This window comes from Protopterus annectens, chromosome 14.part0 (genome assembly GCF_019279795.1).
Source record: "Protopterus annectens isolate FY-2018-M chromosome 14.part0, PAN1.0, whole genome shotgun sequence".
NCBI classification, from domain to species: domain Eukaryota; kingdom Metazoa; phylum Chordata; order Ceratodontiformes; family Protopteridae; genus Protopterus; species Protopterus annectens.
Window position 1 is genome coordinate 706,330,136 of NC_056748.1, and position 18,908 is coordinate 706,349,043.

At 36.5% G+C, this 18,908-nt stretch overlaps 1 long non-coding RNA gene across 2 annotated transcripts in view; it reads right to left on the reverse strand.

Annotated features, from left to right (window-relative positions):
• Positions 1 to 18,908, reverse strand: part of LOC122789185 — a 1,666,093-nt gene that overhangs the window by 505,871 nt on the left and 1,141,314 nt on the right. The window contains exon 3 of one of the 2 annotated variants that reach the window (XR_006362787.1): positions 894 to 963. The exons of the other annotated variant lie outside the window; for it this stretch is intronic. This is a non-coding gene — a long non-coding RNA (uncharacterized LOC122789185). Of the gene's footprint in view, positions 1 to 893; positions 964 to 18,908 lie in introns of those variants that run through there. 2 annotated transcript variants of the gene reach the window in all.

Consider the following 18,908-nt stretch of genomic DNA (forward strand, 5'->3'; position numbering starts at 1 on the left):
TGCTAACACTTATTTTCATGAAGGAGTGTTTGCTAATTTCATATGAACATGATGTCTAACTGGTCACAGTGTATTTGCATTTTCTCAGCTTGCAGCCCTGTAGGAAAAGAGGAATCTCATAAACATTGTAACAACTGTTTTTTTCATGTTTGTTAGTGATTACACCTTCTCTAATGTGCAGAGACCTTGAGTTGAAAATAATAAAGTAGGAGTGTGGGGGGGGGGATTCCTATCACATAGGGATGTGGGATGCTTTGCCACCCTTTAAAAATACTGTTTTGCTGTTAACTGTACTGGTTCGAGTACACGTGTCATGTTTGTGTACTAAGCTATCAGTTCTGGGTGAGTTTTACAGGGGAACTGCAATCCAAGCTGTCTAGTTTCAAGATGATTTACTGGATAACCCCCCTTGTTTGATTGCATCCCTAATGATTTGTTTTATAGTTTAGAGAGGTCAATGGGAGAATGAGATGAGATCTTTAGGAAGAATTAAGGCAGAGTTTTTTTAGTGTGATATTCCTCTGGTCCACTCATGTACTGTACAGGGGGCACACTCCACTGGGAAAGGAAAGACATTATTTCGGAAAGAAGGGCAAAAGTATATAATGAAAATAAAAATAATAACCAATTTCTGTATATTACCTATTGCATGTTCTTATTCTAACCAATATAGATATATGTGATGACAACTAGGAATGTAATGACTGCATTCATAAAAAAGTCCTCTTCACTGGAAATGCACGTTATCTGAAATTGATGGAGAAATCTTACAAGTAAAGCAAAACTAAAAGCAACATTATTGCCAGTGTGTCATGTTTTCAGATCAGCCTGCAAAAATAGATACGCTTTTTCTCTAGGCTTCACGTAGTGTTCACTGCATACCTGGAGTGGCTTTGATTGGGTGTTCAGCTTGAGTGATGATTGAAATGAAACATTTACGATCTAAGAAATGCTATTTGTTTCCTAAGGAAAAAAAAGATGTTGTTAAAGGGTGCATTTCTAAAGTTCTTCTGAGATTATATTATGCTCCCCACCCCGATAGTGTACATTAATGACTGTTGAGAATATTGTTCTAGGTTCTCTATGCCCAAAAACATTAGTCCTCAAAACGTGTTGGATTCAGTTTCTATAGATTATGAAGGATACACAGTTTTGTTACCACTTCAGTGCAGTTATATACTGATCTTTGAACAAGACCCCATCTGTTATTGTCAGAAGATACAAACCAAAAATAAAAATGGTCTTGAATTATTGACACTTGCAGGTAAGCATACAAGAAGAGAAAGAACATGTACATTACAGTCTAAAATACAGTTTATGAAGTGCTGTCAAAACAGCCTGAAAATCTGATGGGAGTACAATGGCTGGTGATGCATAAAGTAGCACCACATACAAAATCTGAAGAGTCTTTTGGTGCCTGCAAACAAAGCAATTGTTACACGATATATGAGTAATGTTTTTTATCTCTAAATACAGCAAAGCAGCAAGATTTTATATTCCTGTGCTAAGCACAACTTAATTTAAGAGCCAAGATGCTGCAAAACTGTAAGAAGGAACACCTCTGTTACTTAGTGCAAACAACCATCCAATCATGAGCATGTCGTAGCAATTATGTGAGTGGCTCAACATGTACTGTGGTTAGAAAGAGCCAGAAGGTTGAGCACAGAAGGGACTTAAATCCTCACCCTAGGATAGTGCACAGAGAATGTACTAGTAAGCTTGAGTAGAAATGCCTGGAATAGACCATCTTTGTAGTAGTGAGTTTCCCTAGTGATAGTCATGTTAGTCCAATGCTGATGGAGAGGTATAAAGAATAATTTACTGGATGATATAGTACTGGACGGTTAAGGCCAGGTATAGAATGGGGGGAGGGTTGGGATAAAGGTTAAGATCTTAACCTAACGGATACAAGGTACAAAGTTTGATTCCTCCTAATTTAACTCTCCCCTTTCATCAAGCCTTTTGAGGGCCTCAGTAGAGGAAGGACCAAAAAGCACTTCTTTAACCATGGGAGCATTCAGGATATCAGCTTTGACATCCTCCGATAAATTCTGATAATGTAACCAGGTGAATCTTATAAAAGAGCCTGTGGCAGCCGCTGTAGACACAGCATCACTAGTGCCATAAGTGCATTTTAAACGGTGCTTGGTTACATGGATTCCCTTCACAAGCTAGAAGTTTCAAAACTTCAAACTGCAAAAGGTTGAGACCATAAGATCGAAGTTTTGAAACTTCAAACGTTTTGAATGGAGATCGCTGTACACCACAGAACGGGGAAATTTACCATTTTCCTCACTGTAGTGTGAATTTTGGAGTTGGTGTATGTATTTATTTAGCAGGCGGTGTGGTGGGTGCAGGGAGCTTGTCCCCCAGCAAAAACGTAAAAAAAAAGTGTTTTTCTTTATTTATTACAATTTCGAAGTTCCAAAACGTCAGTCTTATGGACTCAACCATTTGCAGTTCAAGGTTTTGAAACTTCAAGCTTGTGAAGTAGATCTATATATATATATATATATATATATATATATATATATATATAAAATCTGTGTGTGTGTGTGTGTGTGTGTGTATAGATATATAGCTCTAATTAAAAAGAATGAATGATGCAAATGGTGACAGTCACAAGATTGTCCACAAAATGTTCCAAGCAAAAATTTCAATGCATTCAAAACAATGTTAAAAAAATAAAATAAAACATATTTTGGTGAGGGGCAAGCTCCTGCACCCCCCCCCCCCATGTTGGGGAATGCCTGCTAATTATGTATACTAACTCTGAGCTCACACAATCCCCAGGGAACAAGAATATTGCCCTCCTTAGAGATTGTCAGTCTTCCACACATGCCGACCAACTGTGTTGTCAACTAAATTTTGTTGCCTAAACAGATGTTGACCAAAGAATGATATATTATGACTAAATGCTTCCAGTCGGGTTCATTTTTAGAACCAGTTTTGTTTATTTTCTATTTCTATATTGATAAGTGAGTTAACCCTATTATGCTGGACCCTTTTCAGAAGGGACTCTGAGTAGGAAAATACCCAAAAATATACAAACATTTAAGCAGAAGAAACAATAAGCATAACAATATACACTAGTTGCAATCAATGATATGCAAAAGACTAGAGAAGAAACTACAGGCATACAATTGTAGAGTAATACCAGTGAAATAATGTACATATAGACATACAACTGAGGAGTAGAGCACATATAAGTACTTTTACACAGGCATACATGAAGTAGAAAATTAGTTATAAGGTCTGCATACAGGATGAACAGTAGTTGAGTTGTTATAATGTATCCTAAAATATTCATGTATCCTAGGTAATTACACAGTCTCAGCATATAGCATTGGTTTGTGAGTCTGAGTTTTCTTCTGTTCATATCCCATGTATTGTTTCCTACTCTAAAAAATTAAATGGGACAGCAGTTAAGGATTGTTTATCGAGGAGATGTCCTAATTATTGAGGGCAAACTCATCAAAAGTTCAGTTTGTCAAGTTCCCAGACCAAAATGGTACATCGCTGTATTTTATATGGTTCCCCTGATTCACTTTGTTGTGGGGGGGTTCCTGCCCCCTTTTACTGGTATAAACATCCTCTGGTGTTGATCACTTATGGGGAAGGGGAGACAATCTCATTTTCAACAAGTAAGAGCACTCCTGTTTGATCTACCTAGTCTGCCTGTTTTCCTACCTTCTGGGTAAGCTGTGTGTTGTACTTAACCTAACGGCTTGCTTTTTTCTTATGCCCAGAATAAAAATTGCCATATGTTCTATAAACATACATGCAAACATACATGTATGCACACAAAATAGCAGAGGAACACACAGTCTTCTGAATCTAGTAAACTATTTTTGCATTATATTGTTTAGCTATAATGCTAAGTAACAAGTCATAGTCAAAGGACCTAAAATGTGTAACAAGATTTTCATGTTTCATCAGCTGTTGTGAGATCAGAACTCTAGACTGGGGCTTGCAGTGGCTTTTGAGTGGGAAGAGAAAGGGAAACAGACCTGTACAGCAGCCTTAAATTTATCAATTATCATTTGTCTTAGCAAGAAGGTGAAACACTCCTTTATTTAGCTGATAATGTACAGCTAAAACACGTCGATTACAATTGCTAAGTCTCAAACACAGCTGCTTAAAGGCTAAATCTGAAACTGAGTTATGCTTAGTGTGTGACAGGAAGCTAGTCACTGGTTAGAATATAAAATAAAATTACCTCCAGGGCATTTTTATTTCATAGCCATGTGCCTCATAAAGTTATTTAGACAGCCCTGTTTTTCCATATGAATAATGTTATTTTTTTAAATAAATTACAGCATTACTAATACTAGGTAATGGTTTGACATCTCACTGTTTCAGATCTAGTATTGCTTTTTCTAATTCTTTTTTACTGCAACTGCAAATAGTCTGAAAGCATGTAAAGGAAGAATTCCCTCCCTTTGTGCTACATCAACTTGGGAGTACAAAAATAGTATAGCGTGGGTTGCTGTGGTGTGTGTAGCATCGACCCTCCACAACATATTTGTAATATTCCTTAAGCAATCGCGGAAGGGGTCAGCTAATAATCACAAACTTGTTTCACTAAGCACTTCGAGTTGTATGTTATGTAACATTTACAGATCTGCCACCCAAAGTGAAATAACAGAATTAATCAACATAATTGTGAAAAACAGCAGTACATTCTAAGCATAAAATTTAATCAAGTTGAACTCAGAGCTACACTACAAGGTACAAACGGGTCCAGACAGCATCTAAATGTGAAACCATACTGCACACACACAGTCTAACAGGCAGCTGGGATCATCCACATCACAGCAGAGTTTTTACTTAAAGAACATCATTCACACATGGTAAAATGTATTGTAGTCTGTTGAGTCATTGTGTATTTACAACTGCAAAGGGAGCACAAAACTACACAGGAACCTTGTGAAAATGACATAAGTCAAGAGTCACAATTTTAACTGTTTGTAAGTTTTGGTAGATCCCTGCTGAAGCACTGTCACTCCTCATGCAAGGAAAACCAGATATGAATTGCCTCTCCACAGGAGAAGAAGAGCATATTCACTATGCATTATAACTTCAGCACATAATTTCACAAGACTAAATGGATCATAGGATCATCATAGGATCATAGGAGGTTACTAGGCTAATGGCTCCAGGGCCCTTACAAGCCTAGCCAAGTTCAACCTGTGTTCCCAAGGGTGTCTGGTTCAAGTAGACACTAAAATCAGCACCTATTGCTCCTGTCCAAGAGGGACACAGGTGGAACCCCCAGGGTGAATTTCTTGTTACCCATCCAGTCATCCAAATTATGCTTAAATAGGGTGAACAAGGGGCTTTGTTTAACATGAATAGAAAGCTTTTTCCAAAAGTGGGGCAACCTCTGTGAGACAAATCTGTTTCTCTAGCAAGTTTTGCTGATATCACATACCCGGTTAAGGTCCTTTGAGCGAGTGACCCGTGTGCCATTTGACTTGCGAATGTGCATCATTTCATTTAAAGCTGGGTCAGAGATTGTTCTACTTGCAAGGCAGTCTATAAAACACAGAGTAAAGTGACAATGATTTCAATATGTCTGCATAAGGCAGATCTTGAAGACCCTAAATTTTCTTTGTAAGAAACCTTTATGGTCTATCCAATTGCTGCAGGTGTTTGGAAAGGAACATACCAAAGGGAGCGTTGTACTCTATTATTGGCCTGATGAAGGAATTGTACAGGGGGGTTATAACCTCTTTTTTTCCTGTTGGCAATGCCCTTACTTATGAGATGAGCAGTATAAAATTCCCTCCTTCTTACCACTCTGGAGACATGGTGATCGAAGTTAAGATTACTGCCAACCTGTGTGCCCAGATCTCTTACCACTGATTGTGTGCTTAGGGTACTGATACTGATGTAGTAGTTTGCAGGAACATCATCCTTGCCAAAAGGGATGAAAATGCATTTTTTGCATTACATTTAAGGCCATGACTGGAGCACAATAAAGCAGTAAAGTACCACACTAAACCTAGATACACAGTAAATGTGAGCAAGGACATTAGATGTAAAACAGCTCCCTCCTTTACTTAATTATTAAGCTGGACATATTATCAAACATTCATGCCTTCACTCATTCAGATCTATAGCATCCTTGTTATGCTTCCATTTAACATTCATAGGTCCTTCTGGCACCCTGATATTTTGTGGGGGCTAGTTTTTTTAACTAAGTAGCGTACCAATTACTGGTAGGAAGCTTAAGAAAGGACACTGTAAAGGTAACAACGGTGCTAAGGTTGTTAATCAGGGATGTTCTGCAGTAGAGATACGAATCACTGTTTATCATTTATTTATATTTTCATATACATATTTTCAGAACCAAGAAAATTGATGAGCATGGAGTGAAACATCACAGTTGTAGACAAAAACTAGATTGTCACTAATTGTGTATACTATGCTGGAGAGATTGCTAAATGTTTGTTAGTAGTTATGAAAGTGTGCAGTCTTTTCATATGTAAATCAGGTGACTTACAAAGCAGTGCATAACATCAGGTGAAACCTTAAATGATGCTAAAGACATCAGTCTTTCATATATGCACTGTAAGTTGTATATCTTAAGAGATATTCAGTGCTATGTCATTAATCATACAAGTAAGCATAATTTATCATATTTTTATAAATGCTTGCAAAACAAGCACTTAGAAGATAATTTTCTGAGTGGGAAAGCACAAGTTTGGATAAACAAAAGTGACCTAACACTATTGGTCTAGGTTGCACTGTTTCCAAGATATGAAATATTGTTTTTGACTCATTTGAGACAAATGTAATATTGGAATTGTATGAATTATGCATGTATAATATATTACAGCATTTACTGATATCATTGTCATTAATACCTTTTTAATAACATCTACTGTTCACAAGATATTAACCTTTGTTTGTCTTATGCTTTTAAAGCTAATATTTAAATAATGGTCTAGAATGTAAGAATGTGTGTAGCCTGTGACATTCCACAAGTCAGAGTTACTAGGAGTGTAGCTGTTAGTTATTTCATATTATACAATGACTGGCCATTAATATTCAAAAAAGAGCACGCTGATTGGTCAGCCCAACCTGTGTGTCCATTGTAAATCGAGCATATACCAACAGCAGAAGTCCAGCTGCTAAAGTATCACTGAGCGGCCAGACTTATTTTTTTAGTTGCTATCTCTTAGACAAGACTTAATCTGAGGGTAAGACTCTGAATCTAAAAAGTGTGTCGTTATTTAGTGACTTTGTTTCTCATAAAATTTGGGGTTTTTTCCGACAAATCAATGAGGAGCAAAGTCATTAAATAATGACAGGCATTTCAGTTTCTGACTTTCTTTCCTTCAGACAATGCATACTTATTCCACCTTTATTAATGTTTTGTCCACATTTTTTCAAATAAAAGATCAAGAGGTATGTACGAGACCAGAGAAAAAGACAAGGAAAATCAGGTGCGTTCAACAAAAGTAAAACAAACCTGATTTTCCTAGTATTTTCTCCTGTCTCTCTCGTTCCTCTAAACTTTCAGGAGGTTACAATTTTTTTTTCTTTCAAAAAAAAAAAGCAACAGAGATCATGCTTTCATCATTGCTTTCTTGTTAAACAGTGATGTACAGTGTAAGTCTGGGAGCGCAACCCCCATACCCATGTGCAGTATATCATCAAAGGACAGAATCTGGAAACAACACAGAAGAACACCATGGGCCATTATACAAAGATATTATTTAAGAAAAGTAAGTCATTTTTTCTTAAATAGTGTCATTGTATAATAGCAATAACCAACTCCTGGATGTGATATATTGAAGATTTTTCCATAGTTGCTTTTGTTTAATCACACGGGCTATGCCCTCATGATTAAACCACACCAGCCATGGGTAAATCTTCAATATACCACACTCAGCCATCGGTTATTGCTACAATGATTTCTAGTGTTGTGAATTCTACAGTATTTACCAAGGGTCTATGTTAAACATTCGAACATCCAAAATGTCGAACATTACATGGTCGAGACCAAATGTTCGACATTTGGATGTTCGAACATAAAAAAAAAAAGAAACCACAGAAAAAAACACTTTAAGCCCTGCACCCCCACACCCCCCTACTTAAATATACCAATTCCGAGACTGCACTTCAGTGCAGAAAAGGGAAATTCTCCCTATCTGCACTGTATGGTGCCATTGAAAGTCTATCTTCGAGCACTCAAAATTTTGAATGTTTGGTCTCGACCATGTAACGTTCGGAATTTTGAGCGTTTGAAGATTTGACAGGTACCCTTTACCAATGAGTGCTAGAGTTAAAATTTGCAAGGGAACCCATAAGTAAAATAGTGCTTTATCATTTTAAGGGTTTTGTGCTATTTTAGTTAAGAGTTTGCATTAATGTTTATTTTTTGTTTGTTTTTCCTCCCTCTTTTTGCACTGCCCTTGAAAATTAAGGCATGAAATTAGCTGCATAAAATGTAACACAGCAATATCACACTGCAACTATTTTATAAAATGCAAAATGTTTCATGGGCATGAAAAGACAATTTATTTCTCTAGTTACTGTTATTTATTTATTTATTGTAATTATTTTCTGTAAATCAATACAAGTTTGTTTAGTCTATAGGACAGAGACATTGCTACTTAAATCAGTAGCTCTCTCCTCTGTGTAAGGCTACACCTGAATTTTTTCATTACATCTGCTCTTTAACATTTTCCCAATTATTTAACTTGTATTTAAAGTGGCAGTTTCTAAATGTTGGGTAACTATACTTAGATCCCAGCACCTGGTTCCATACATGGCTTTAAATGGTGGACAAGCAGAGATGAAACTTACTGAAAGGTGGACAAGCATAGGTGAAACTTCCTGAAACGTCATCATTTAGGTAGTCAACAGTTTTACTTTAATATATATTTGCAGGAGTGTGGTTTTAATGCCTTTATTGATATAAAGGTCTCTTGAAGATAGTATACATTTGCTGTTCGTTTAAGTATAAAAGTCAGTCATATTGTTTCACACCCAATTTGCATTAAATGTGTGGTTCTGGAGATATTTATTTTAAAAACCTTGTATATAACAGTTAGAACATGGAATGCTAGTATACTGGTGTATACAAAATTATCTGCAGTTTTGTTATGTTCAGTTGTGTCTCATTCCTCAAGAGTTATCAGAAATTTTATCATGATCGATCTGGATGCTGATTGGCTGAAAACATGATCCATAGTATACTAAACAAGATAAAACTTGTGATATCAGCTGATCTATACTACATGCATTATGTAAGTTGTTACTGTTTGTCAGTTTAAAGGCCAGAAGAACATACAAATAAAAAATTATGACACTAAGCACAGAATGTAAAAATGTTCAGGGGTAGTAGGAACTCTTTAATAATGGTCTTGGATATGAAGGTGGGTTTGGAGGGGTCTACTTCAAAGGATTGAAATGCCACATCATCAAAGACCATATTATTAACACAACATTGCCGAATCCTGAAAATATCGTACACAGATCCGCAAAACCTAATCCTGGGAAGTGAACCACTTGGCCACCAAGACAAAAAAAAACAACGCAGCAAGTAAAACCCATTAAAGTGGGGGACTTCACCCTCCCCCACACCCCCTAACTAAATATTCCTTCTCTGAGATCACACTACAGTGGGGAAAGAGTAAGGTTCACCATGGTGGCCAAGTGGTTCACTTCCCAGGGTTAGGTTGCACGGTTCTGGCTGATCAATGTTGTCAGGATTCGGCGATCCTTTAAAGTAGACCCATTTGGAGAGCTGCAAATTTGCTGATGAAATGTACCACTAACATTTTGTCACTATGGCTTAAGGCTTTTTCAGCATCAATAGTAAAATATGGTTGAGCAATTCCTAACTGAAGTCTTCTTGGGTCTGATAGAACATATCAGATCTTTAGACTGCCTTATAAAAATTCTAGGGATAGAACAGAAAATAATTTTATGATTAATACATGTGATGAAGCAGGCTAACTTGTTTAAGCTGCAGCAAGCTTTACTGTCGAAGAGGAACAGAATGAGGTCCCTTTAATAGGGCCTAGTAATAAAGTAGGTGTTTTTTTTCTTCAGATGATATTGTGGCCAATTTCTTTGTCATTAGATCCACAGGAACAAACAGAAAATGGAAATAGTCTAAAATTAGAAACTTCTAAGTTCATTGAATTACATCTTGGAGCCTGCATAAAGTTAGTTTTAATCAAAAAGGTTGTAGGTGTAGTTAAAATTACTTATAACCTCAAAGGAGGTAATGATATAATGCTTTTACTGAGAGCATTTATGAAGTCACACCTGTTCTTGTTCAACTATCTTCATCCAAACAGCATATCTTTGCTATGGAAGAATTTAAGTGTAGTCCACCATCAACTTATCGAGTCTCTGCTTGAAAATAACTGCTTTGCAGGTAACTTTTGAATGATATGAGTACATTTATTACCAAATCAAAAGGAAAATTTATCAGTATTTGGTAGGTGTTTACATTTTCCCATGAAATGCCACATATCTCTGATATGGCTAGACAAGGGAGGTAGAATGAATACAGACAGTTTGTGGAACTCCTTTGGGACATTACTAAAATAAGCAATGCCTCATCTCAGTTGATACACTAGCATCTGTTTGTGGAGATTATTATTAATTAATTTGATATTAGTGGTAAAGGCTAAGGATAAGGCATATGAAGAGTTGTATGAAAGGTAGGACACTAAGGAGGGAGAAAAGGACCTGTACCGATTGGCTAGAGAGAGGGACCGAGCTAGGAAAGATTTGCAGCAGGTAAAGGTGATAAAGGATAATGAGGGAAATGTACTCACAAGCGAGGAGAGTGTGTTGAGCAGATGGAAGGAGTACTTTGAGGGGCTGATGAATGAGAGGGAGAGAAGGTTGGATGATGTAGGGATAGTGAATCATGAAGTACAATGGATTAGCAAGGAGGAAGTAAGGATAGCTATGAAGAGAATGAAGAATGGAAAGGCTGTTGGTACAGATGACATATCTGTGGAAGCATGGAGGTGTTTAGGTGAAATGACAGTGGAGTTTTTAGCCAGATTGTTTAATGAAATCTTGGAAAGTGACAGGATGTCTGAGGAATGGAGAAAAAGTGTTTTGGTACCGATTTTTAAGAATAAGGGTGATGTGCAGAGCTGTAGTAACTACAGAGGGATTAAATTGATCAGTCACAGCATGAAGTTATGGGAAAGAGTAGTGGAAGCAAGGTTAAGAAGGGACGTGATGATTAGTGAACACTAGTATGGTTTCATGCCGGGAAAGATCACTACAGATGCGATGTTTGCTCTGAGAGTGTTGATGGAGAAATACAGAGAATGTCAGAAGGAGTTGCATTGTGTTTTTGTAGACTTAGAGAAAGCATATGACAGGGTGCCTAGAGAGGAGTTGTGGTATTGAATGAGGAAGTCAGGAGTGTCAGAGAAGTATGTAAGAGTGGTACAGGATATGTATGAGGGTAGTGTGACAGTGGTGAGATCTGCGGTGGGAGTGACGGATGCGTTTAAGGTGGAGGTGGGGTTACATCAAGGATCAGCTCTGAGCCCTTTCTTATTTGCAATGGTGATGGACAGGTTGACAGACGAGATCAGACAGGAGTCCCCATGGACTATGATGTTTGTAGATGACATTGTGATCTGTAGTGAGAGTAGGGAACAGGTGGAGGAGACCCTGGAGAGATGGAGATATGCTCTAGAGAGAAGAGGAATGAAGGTCAGCAGGACTAAGACAGACTATATGTGTGTGAATGAGAGGGAGGATAGAAGAATGGTGAGGATGCAGGGAGTAGAGCTGGTGAAGGTGGATGAGTTTAAATACTTGGGGTCAATAGTTCAGAGTAACGGTGAGTGTGGAAGAGAGGTGAAGAAGAGAGTACAGGCAGGATGGAGTGGGTGGAGAAGAGTATCGGGAGTGATTTGTGACAGACGAGTACCTGTAAGAGTGAAAGGGAAGGTCTACAAGAAGGTAGTGAGACCAGCTACGTTATATGGGTTGGAGACAGTGGCATTGACAAAAAGGCAGAAGTTTGAGCTGAATGTGGCAGAGTTAAAGATGTTAAGATTTGCACTGGGTGTGACGAGGGTGGACAGGATCAGGAATAAGTATATTAGAGGGTCAGCCCAGGTTGGAAGGTTTGGAGACAAAGCCAGAGAGGCAAGATTACGTTGGTTTGGACATGTGCTGAGGAGGGATGCTGAGTATATTTGGAAAAAGATGCTAAGGATGAAGCTACCAGGTAACAGGAAAAGAGGAAGGCCTAAGATAAGGTTTATGGATGTGGTCAGAGAGGACATGCAGGTGGTTGGTGTGACAGAGCAAGATGCAGAGGACAGGAAGTAATGGAAACAGGTGATCCGCTGTGGTGACCCCTAATGGGAACAGCTGAAAGAAGATGATGAATTTTGTATTAAGCTACTTAATGTTGTTTCTTCTTAATGCATTGCTGGTAACTAGTAACTCACAAATTCAATGTATTTCAAGATATCTAGAAGCACTGCACTTTTATTTAGAGACCTACCTGAATTGTCAAAGCAGAGATTCTAAGAGATGATGGTGGTTGATGAGTAGACAGAAGAAAGAACAGATTTAAGTAATGTAGCAAAACAATGGTTATGGTTTTGTTATTTTGCTTGTTTGATAGTGCTTAGAACATTGCTTGTGACTAAAGGAGTAGCACTAAATTTCAGATTTTCTGATAAAGTCCAATTCAGGATGAATAAGCTTAAACTGTTTTTATAGAATTCAACAAAGAAGGTCTGGCAGAGCAGTGCTCCTTTTGGTTGTTTGCTTTGGTTACTGCAGATAAAATGTTGCAGAAAGCAAAAACAAGAGAACTTAAAACATGTCATAGAAGTGTTTTATATAGTGGGAATTATCATGATTTTAACTTGCAGATTAAATGCATACCATACCCAGAAGTTATGTTACACCTAAAGTTAAAGACATATATGACATGTTAAGTGAAATCAGCTGTAAAGTACATGATGCTATGAGTAAAACATTAATTATGGTCAATCAACTGCATTAAAAAAAAAAAAATATATATATATATATATATATATATATATATATATATATATATAGGTATATATCTAGAGAGAGAGAGAGAGAGAAAGAATATCTGTATCCATATCCATCTATATTTAAATACAAGATAATTATATACTGCGTCATTAGGATTGTTATTAATTTTAACATTCCATAGTTTTTGTTTGCATTTGGGAATATGAGCTAATGAAGTCAAATTAAAAGATTTTTATGCATACTGAAGTGTTGGAAATTGTTCATTTTTGTAATGTGCCAAATTGGTAGGCAGTAAGAATGGCATTAGTCAGATTTTAATTAATAATTTTTAGTAATGAAACATGTATATTTTTAAATGTTCATGCAACAATGTTTTTCATTGGACATTCTATTTATTTTGTTGTTACATCACACCCGTTATAAGAGAAAGTGACAATGGAGTATTATTTTATTCTGATAAAGTCCCACTAGGTACCTTAGGGACAAAAGCACTTAACGTCTTGGTCACATTAAATCATTTTATTTTGTATCTGGTTTGTGTTAGTGGCTGCTTTTTCTTTTTGTGTGCATTTGTTGTGGTTTTCAGTTTTGTTTGGTGCAAAAACACCATTTTTGTTGGTTTGATGCATGCACACACACACACACACACACACACACACACACACACACACACACACACACACACACACACACAAATACATCTAATACATACACAGACACACAAACACACATGCTCATACACATAATTAATATGTATATAGGTACGGGTATATATAGCTTGACTTCTGTTCTTTGTTGAAGTGCAGTTTAATGCATGAAAGGTACTGGAGAATTTAAATAAATAGCTTAGTCAGAATCCTCCTGATATTTTGACTGAACAATACTCTTGAGTAGTCTGCTTTGATACTTTCATCACTTACTTGAATGGACCTGGGCTACAAAATTCCAGAATTGAAGCTATATGACTGTATGGTGTTGCGACCAGATTAACCAGCTTTATACTGACAGACTACGACCAGCTTGGAGCAGAGCCACAATTTGGGGGTAGAGTAGCATAGAAGAATACAAGCTTAGATATTGCTGGTGACAAAGGTGGGGGGCAGCAGTATCAGACCTTTAACAATTAAAAAAATGGCTGTAAGTGTGGGAATACTTATTGGTATGAATACTACATGCTAGGTTAGTGCAGACATTTAACATAATGACAGAGCATAAGAGTAGTAAAAGATGCAATTAATTAAATTTTTCTTTGATTAGTTGGGATGTCAGCTTTAATCAAATTTAAGGCTGTTTTGTTGCTTAGTAATAATTAAAATGGTAGATGTTTTATTTCCATTTTTAGTACCCACACCGATTTGTATTTGTGAACAGCTAACAAATGTGCCGGCATGTTCTGACTGGTGTGCAGTAGACCTCAGCAGAAAGAAAAACTATTTCTTTATGCAGTCTTCTGTATTCTGATGCATGCAGATACTTAGTAATGTTAGATGGGGCTAGAGGTACCTTGGCCGTGCATGTCTAAGGAAATTTTGCCATTAGAACCAACAGGAGGTTTTAGTCTGTCCTGTCTGTTATGACTCTTGCTACAGCCTTTGCCTTGAAGAGCTAAAGGTTTGGAGAACATCTCACATGCACTTTTCCTCTCCCTAACCCGATTTATATTTCGTGTGGTTTTACTTTTTCTGCAGTCTCTGTCCTTACTTTTTGAGTCCTTCCTTATATATTAAACCAGTACTTACATATCAGTCTTTCAGAAACTGATTTAGATGTTGGCTTGTATTATTGTATTATACAATGAAAACAGTGGTTACTAGTGGTGACTCTGGCTTTGCTTTCTTGCGTGGGCACAACAGGACCACAATAGCTAGCTGTGGGTCATATGAAAACAAAAACAACAACAAAAAAAGCAATAACTTATATAGTAAGAGTTCACCTTCAATGTATAGTTAAACATGAATGACATATATTTCCTTAAATATGAAAAAATAATAAATGCCACAGTCTAATAACATACTGACATATTTTACATATCCTGGCAATATGCATAGCCCAAAAAATAATGAAATTTGTTGTCCTCAGTGCTCATAGATTATAATTTGGACGAACTGTTACCTTGCTATAGTGTAACAAATGAAGTTGGTAGCTAACAATACATAGAAGCAGGAGAATTGGATGAAGATATTTGTATATCAGTAAAAATAGAAAAACTTTCAAAAACACATTGTCATATCTTGAAAACTATACAACCAAGACATATATTGTTAGAATTTTTTATTAGCCAGACGTAAGCTTTCACATGACAAGAAATTCCATTATAACTGCATGTTTATTAGGATATTTACAGAAATATGAAAACATATATTTAATAGTATAATTAGCAAAAAAAATAATACTGGATATCTCTCAAGATGTGCAACTTACATTTCAAATATCAAAGACATTTTTTCAACAACATCTAAGGTTTCACCTAATGTCATATAACAGTTTGTAATCATCATCAGCGTCATCAAACCCCTTTCTCCCATTTTCCACATGGTAAAAAATGAGTAAAAAGGTCACACAGGAAAACCAACTTGTTACACAAAAAGAAAAATCTAGCAAAGCTAGACTTTCCACTGTGTGATACCTTAAACCTTTAAGGATATCAAGTGTTTCAGCGGCCTTCTTATGGCATCATCACCAAAGCATAAGAGGAATGTTTGACTTTTGAAAACACAGGCTGGTCGTACCCAACTGATATCCAGAAACATTAGAGTATCTACAAAATATCCCAACTAACAAACTAAAACAATGGGTAAAAAGTTCACACAGGAAAATCAATTGTTTAAAAACACAAAAAAAAATTATGCCACATGAAGACAGAAACATGCATGTCCACAGCTAGAGGGTCTGGCTTTATTGGCCTGAAATTGTCCATAAATAGACTTAAAAGAAAAAGAAAAAGTCATGGACATTCAGAATTGTCATTTAGCTGAAACACTTGATGTCCTTAAAGGGTAATTTACATTTTCTACATGGGGTCAGGGTAGCATGTTAACTTTCACCATCTCTCTCGATTCAGTGCCACATTCCTGCTTTTTTCAACACTCATGCCTGACTGTCACAGATCTTCTCTCACACAATCCATCCACCTCTTTGCTGGACGTCCTCGTTTCCTCTTACCTTTTACCTGTCTGTCCTAAATCTTCTTCACCAGATTGTCTTCTGCTTTTCTGCACGTGTCTGAACCACCGTAATCTGTTTTCTTTTATCTTTTATGCAATTGGAACTACTTTGGCTTCTGCTCTTATGTCCTCATTTCTTCTTCTGTCCCACAGTGTGCATCCTATCACCCATCTCAGGCACTTTATTTCCATCACCACTAGCTTTCTCATCTGATCTGTCTTTACTGCCCAGGTTGCTGTACAATACAGTAGTACTGGTCACAGCACTGTCTTGTACGCCTTACTTTTCAGGTTCTTTGACATTCTTGTCATTCGCTACACCTGAGACTCTAGTACAGCATTTTCAGTAGATTGTCCTGTTTCATGCATTGGTATTTCATACTCATAGAGATTAATAAAATGCATGCCTCTCATTTATGAAAATATGAACATAAATATGAGAATATGAACTCTAAGTGGCAAACAAAGATTAATTTCTCCATTGCAGGACATCCTAGACTAACAACCTTAGTGTCATTTTGTTAATTCGTCTTTGCCCATTCTAATATTTTCTATTATTAACTGGTAAATCACTTCGTTGAAGAAGGCAGACCCAAAAAAAGTTCTGGATATCATACGGAGGTATGAGTATGAACTTAAAGTATATAAAAAAGCATTATAGTCTTGACTGAATTAAGCACTCCCTGCTTAACTTGCTAAGATTGGGTCTGGTGCTAGGCAGTCAAATCTGCCAATAATGACCAGCAAAGATACAGATAAAAAAACAGATTTGTTGCTGCCTGCTGCCTGTGGTGGTGGCATGCCCCTGACTTCCTGTTATAAATTTAGAAAGTAGCTAGAGTAACAGGAAGTGTGTTCACCTGTTTTTCTATATGAAGTCAGAAACTCAAATGTATGTCATTATTTAATGACTTCAATCCTCAGAGATTTGTCCAAAAATCAAGCATTTTATGACAAATAGACCAAACATATAAGGCAAAACTCTGGACAGTTGAGAGGCCTGGGGTTAATATAAACATACCAGACTGCATTACACTGTCTTTCTAACAGTGCTCTCTAAGTGCCTTATGGCTTTGAAAAGCCAACAAAACACTTAGGATTTTTTCCTGTATTAGTAGTAGCATGTGGAACAGATAATGCTCTATGCACTACAAAGAATTATGTTCGGGTCTCACTCTGATCATAACCCTTATTATGTGTTCTTCACATGGATGCCAAGATTCACCTCTCGAGTGAATTTTTTGGCATCCATCTATTGAACGCACAGTAGCATAATCCTCTATGTTAAGAGCCAGGGACAACTCACTGGACACACATCCCTTTTTCAGGAGTAGCACAGGAGTACTGTCTTGTGATGTGACTTGTTCAGAGTCACACAGAAGACAACTGAAGCTTGAGGAAATCAAACTCTGTGGTACAAGAAGCAGCTTATTAACAGCTCATGCCTTACTCAACTGCATTAAGTGCCATTCAGACAGTTGTAGCCCAAATATAGTGCAGTTCACATTGACCTGTGTGCCTGCAAAAAAACAAATTTTACATTTAAAAAATGTTATTTAAAATATTAACATTAATCTTGTACATTCAGGATAAAAACCTCTGGACACACCACGAGAAGTTCAAGTTCATTTATTGAATAAAACGATATAAAAGATAAGCGCTTTCACGTGCTGGATGCGCACGCTTCATCAGATCTCAATTATGTCACAAAAATGCTTGCATTTTTAAAATAATCATCAGCCTATAACAGAGCTTTCTCAATTAAAAATGTAATTACCAATTTGAAATAAAAGAAACATGATGCTTCGCTAGTAACATTGCACAGTGCTTTAAAACAGTACATCTTTTTGCTAACCAATTCTTAAATTGTCCTAAAAAGTATTTGTACTGAGTTGCATTTAAAAATATGCCTTTGATCAATCATAGCTCAGTAGTCAATTATAGTTTTTTAGAGAGCTTTCATATTCAATCCACTGTTATGGTATTAAAAAATGCATGAACTGCTTCCTTTTATGAAAGTAAGTAAACTAGATTTCTCCAATATAATCGCTGTTCATACATAAATATACTAGATGTTAATCTTTTCAAAAGTGTGTAAAACAGTCAATACTTATTTACAGGCTGCTAGCGTAAAGAAATAGTTCTTGGTTTTCAAACCCGCTGTCACCCTGAACGATTCCAATAATACTGTCCTACCATGTCACATACTAAATTTCCTACTGAATTACAATTGGGAACTTAAACTTGAACTCAAAATTAAACTTAAAATTGATCAAACACTTTGGTCAAACCAAAGACGAACAATAACTACTCTGTGGCTTGAGTATATACCAAAATGCGCGCTTAACGCTTATCATTAAGTAGTTCTTTTATTTAAAGCGTGGAACATTAAAAAATCGCGTATATGAATATACGCTATTCTTGTAATCTAATTGTAAAAAATGATCAACTCAGTATTAATATAGATAAATTATGCACTAAATCAACAAAATAAATAACATTCGTGACATTGTGCTCTATAAAAAATATAAAATCTGAACTCTTATATTCATTAGAATAAAACTAACTTTTTACAAGGACCAAATTCCTATGCAACAAAATGCACAAACTCGTGTCTGAGACGACTAAGGTCACCGAGCAAATTCCATACTGTTATAACGTTAGAATTATAACTCATCTCAATATAATATATAACATCCATTATAGCTTTTTAATTGAGAT